Raw genomic sequence first — 5,376 nt, forward strand, 5'->3', positions numbered from 1 at the left:
GGACGGACGGACTGACATGGGGTTGGCAACTGAAACCAAAGTTTTTGACCTTGACTTTGACCTAGGAAGCAGAACAAACATTATATCACACCCTCTGATGTTGGTTAATAGACACGTCAAGTATTAAGTATGATATTTTAACATTTTTTCTGATATAGAGGACATAATGTCTTACGGACGGACGGACATTGGGTTGTCAACTGAAACCCAAGTTTTTTACCTCGACCTTTGACCTAAGAAGTTGTTCAAACATTAAGAAACACCCTCTGGTGTTGGTTAATTTACATGTCAAGTATAAAGCATGAAATCATAACGGTTCTCTTAATATATAGGACACAATTGTTTACGGACGGACGGACAAGAGGTTGTCTACTGAAACCAAAGTTTTTTTACGTTGACCTTTGACCTAGGAAGTTGTACAAACATTATGACACACCCTCTAGTGTTGGTTAAGATACATGTTAAGTATAAATTATGAAATTATAACGGTTCTCTAGATATAGAGCGGACACAATTTCTAACGGACGGACAGACATGGGGTTGTCAACTGAAACCAAAGTTTTTGACCTTGACCTTTGACCTAGGAATCTGTACGAACAATATAACGCACCATCTGATGTTGGTAAATATACATGTCAAGTATAAGGTATGAGATTATAACGTGCTGTTAATATAGAGCGGACACAATTTGTTACGGACGGACAGACATACCTGAAAGCAAAGTTTGTTTACCTCGAACTTTGACCTAGGAAGTTGTACAAACATTATGACTAACCCTCTGGTGTTGGTTAATATACATGTCAAGTGCAAGGAACCGGATTTTTTCTCACCTAATTACAGTCAGTTTGAGATATCTTAAAAGTTGGTGCCTTTTTTTTCAAAAAACAGATTGTCAAAATCACTATACTGTAATACTGAGTATACTCATACTCGTAGCCTCAACGAACTTGTTTTAGGAGGTCAACCGTCCTGTCACTATCCGGGCAATCGTCATGTCATTAGTGCAACCCAAATATGTGTTTCGTGGTAATTAGCATTGTTTATAAGTTTCATAACATTTAGTTGGGGCAAACTTGTTAGAAAACGGAAACGAAAAAATCAACAATTTTTCCATTTGTAAAGGGGAATAACTTAAGAATGTTAAAAGTGACACCACCAACATTTTAGCTTGAACTGTGCGTACATGTATATATACGTAGTGATAATACGCATTGTGTATAAGTTTCATAACATTTGGTTGAGGCAAACTAATGTTAGAGAAACGGAGACGAAAAATTAAGGATTTTTTTCATTTCGCAAGAGACATAACTCTAGCACGGGAAAAGTGACACTACTTAAACTCAAACTTGATCTGTGTTTAGTGGTACTAAGCATTATGTATAACGTTCATTACATTTGATTGAGGCAATCTAAAGTTAGAGAACGGAAACCAATTTTGGGACGTACAGACGGACAAGGGTAAAACTAAATGCCCCCTCCGCTACGGTGGGGCATACAAATCTAGCTAGAGTTATACTCGCGAGAGTGTTTACAAGACCAGACGGATGGACGCACACCTGGCATTTATTTGTCCCATACAAGGCGTTACATTGTGGACAAGCAAAAACGCCACTAAAACTATTTTGCAAGCTACAAATATTAAAATCCATTATAAAGCTACAAAAACATATATTGTAATGTTGTTTTTTATTGAGCGTTCTGAATTTATCCTATTGTTTTCATCATCATCCTTTGGTCTCTTGTGGATAAATATCTTAATGGCAATTATGCAACATATCTTGATTCTGATTTTACAATAATTATTAAAATTTAAAGTGCATCATTTGTTAAAAAAAGGATTAGGGTTCATCGGAACCCATAGTCTCGCCTACTTTTGCTGTTAGTTGCAGGCTCATCAAAAATGGGGGAAAATTTATAAAAAATTCCTCTAGATACTATCTTATGATTTTAAAAAGCATCTGTCCAAGATTGGTTACAATATCGCTCACCTGTATTTTTTTACTTAAATCTGTCATCGATGATTATTGTCGCTTTTCAATATATATTAATGAATGGCTTAAAAATTCCATTTAAATGTTCTTTGTATTTGTCATATTTTTTTCACAAGCAAAAATGCACTTTACCTCTATTTTCCATTTTAACCATAGTGGCTTTGTTTCTTGACGTAAAAGGAAATAAAATACAAAATTTATCCTACTAAGATACTCTGAAACTTATTCAGTCCAAGTTTGGGTAAAATTGATTCAGCAGTTTCAAAGGAGAAGATTTTTCGAAGTAAACAAACTAGATGAACTAGTTGTGAAAAATTGTCTTTAAAGGGCAATAACCCCATAAGGTGGTAATTGCCAATTTATAGTCATATTAACTTATTTGTAGATCTTAATTTGCTGAACATTTTTGTTGTTTTCAGTTTGTCTTTATCGTTAATAATATATTAAAGATATAAATAACCAAAAACTGCAAAATTTCCTTAAAATAACCAATTTAGTGGCAGCAACCTAACAATGGGTTGTTAGAAATATCTGAAAATTTCATTGCTGATAGAACCTGACCTATATAATGAACATTTTTACCTCACATTAGATTTGCTCAAAATGCCTTAGTGTTTGAGATAACAAAAAAAAACAAAAAAAAACTGCCAAAAACTGTATTTACCCCTATGTTTTATTTTTAGCAATGGCAGCCATGATTTTTAATGAAACAGAAAATAAAACACAAACTTTATTTTAGATACCATAATAATCATTCAGCTTAAGTTTGGAAGGAATTGGTTCAGTAGTTTCAGAGAAGGAGATATTTTTGAAATAGTTAACATATGACGGACAACGACAGACGATGACTGACGACGACGGTGAGCAAAAAATCAAGGATGGTTTATGAATCTAATAAATGTTTTTAAAACTTTAACTGCAGACTGTATGTAATGTTAACTGGAAGAATAAACAGCTGCGCCATGACCGCATGATATGCCCGTCACGTTTTCAAAGAATATAGTTCAATGCCTTCTCAATTTCATATAAAAAACTTATAAAAAAAAACTAAAGGGAGGATATTTTTACACATATAAATCAGTTACCAAAGTTTAATGAAATTGCTCAAGCACGTTAAGGATATTGTCTAAAAACTGGAAAATCCCCCTTTTTGTAATGAATAAAACCCAAAACTCAGAAACGTAAAATCTAAAATTTATAAAGAAAAAACGAGAGGGAGCTCACGTCAATAGATATAAACATTTCACAAAAGTTTCATGCAAATTGGTTAAATTGTTTTTGAGTAAATATCTGAAATGTTGATGTAAGACGTACAGACAGACGGATGGAGGATCAACTGTATACCAAAAATACGTTTAAACGGACGTATAAAAGCAAAGTTCATCTATAAGTAATATACGGGAAAACAGGAAATAAATTTTTACAAAATGTCCTTCTAGATACAAGCTCTTCATCATAAATAAGTTTCGTATAAAAAAGTAATTAAAATTTTTAAAATTTTGTTAACTGGCAGAAAATCAGAGTGCATTTAAAAGTAAAATACAAATAAACAGGTTTGTTTTTTTTACAAAATTCTTATTTCTGTATACTTTCTTATGGTTACTAACAAGCTTCTGTCCAAGTTTGGTAGAAATCCAGAATATTTTAAGAAAGTTACTAAAATTTAAAAAAAACTCACAGAGTTAATGGTATTGTTAACTGGCAGAAGAACTAAGTTCATTTATAAGGAAAATTCGGATAAACAAGATTTTTATTTTTTACAATATTTTCTTCTTGATACTAACTTATTATCATAAACAAGCTTCTGTCCAAGTTTGGTACACATCCAACCTATTCAAATTTCAAGGACATACAAAAACTTTAACCACAGGATGAATATTTGTGAAAGCCGCCGCCGACGGAATGTAGAATCGTTTAGTATCGCTTTTCCGACAAAAGTCGGAGGCTCAACAATAAACGGGGAATGTGTCCATGGGACACAGATGATGCTACCGCATTCATATTATTTAAATTTATAAAGGGAAATAACTGAATAACGGTAAGAGTTACGCTTCTCCAAATTGTTATCGATCTGAGTTTTGTAGAAATTAGTCTTGTTTACAAGTTTCATAACATTTGGTATATGCAAACTCAAAACAGAGAACGGAAACGAAAAATTCAGCCATTTTTTTCCATTTGAAAAGGGGCATAACCTTAGAATGGTTTAAGTGACGACATCAAAATTGCACGGACGGACATAAGTAAAACTTAATGCCCACTCCGCTTCGGGGGACATACAAATACATTTTCAACTACACATGTTATATCCAGGAAATAATGGTTGAAAATAAATAATTGACAGTTCAGGTTGTGAATAATTGTCACCTTTTTAAATATAAAATTTCATACAAAAAATGTTTACGCCACTGACATGTGTTGCAAACAAAAAGGAACCTATGCACATGATGCATGCTTGTTAAATTCAATTAGAAATATCAAAACCGATCAAAATAACTTACACTAAATTGCAATTCTAACTCACTTTAGCTATTATACATATTTGTTTTTATTCTTATTCGAAAACTACGCAACAGTTTTTTTTTTTAATAGAAAGTTTTATAACAATGCGTAACAATAGTATTCGCCCTGCTCGTCCGAATTTAAAGTATTTAATCTCTAAATTCATTTGAAAATGCCTGTACCTAGTCAGGAATATGACAGTTCTTGTCCATTCGTTTTTGATGCGTTTTGTTTTTTGATTTTGCCATGTGATTATGGACTTTTCAAATTGATTTTCCTCTGAGTTCAGTATTTTTGTGATTTTACTTTTTTCAATAGGCTATAAACAAGACAAACACACATATAGGATTAGTTGCTCGCAGTAACATCTTATTTTCTCTTGCGATACAGTATTTTATTTTACTTTATTGTACATATTTCTTCGATTGAAACAATATATAAATATATGACATATAACATTGTTCCTCTTTCGCATCGTTTCTTTTTCCTCGGCTAATACCTCCACCGCCTGTACGTACAATAAATAAAGCAGAATTGCATATATACCTATGTGACCAACTTCAATTCGACGTAACTGCAAGCACCTTCGATACTTATACATTTAAATGCCAAACTTTATATAGTACAATTAAACCCCACCCGTAAAAACGAAATAAAATACATTGTACATTTAGTAATGTGAATGGTCCATTAGTTAAATGTGCTGGGAAATTATTAATACTGTTAAGTATACACATAACATTTTTTTTTATCTATTCAGTCTCTTATTAAATAAACAAACATCATTGGTATGATTTTCTCTTCTATCTAGCAATTATATCTACTGATGGCAGGTCTTTTTGTGTACCTTGTACATTGTAGTTATATAATTAGCAGAATAGTTTTA

The sequence above is a fragment of the Mytilus trossulus genome, chromosome 8, assembly GCF_036588685.1.
Source record: "Mytilus trossulus isolate FHL-02 chromosome 8, PNRI_Mtr1.1.1.hap1, whole genome shotgun sequence".
Lineage (NCBI taxonomy): Eukaryota > Metazoa > Mollusca > Bivalvia > Mytilida > Mytilidae > Mytilus > Mytilus trossulus.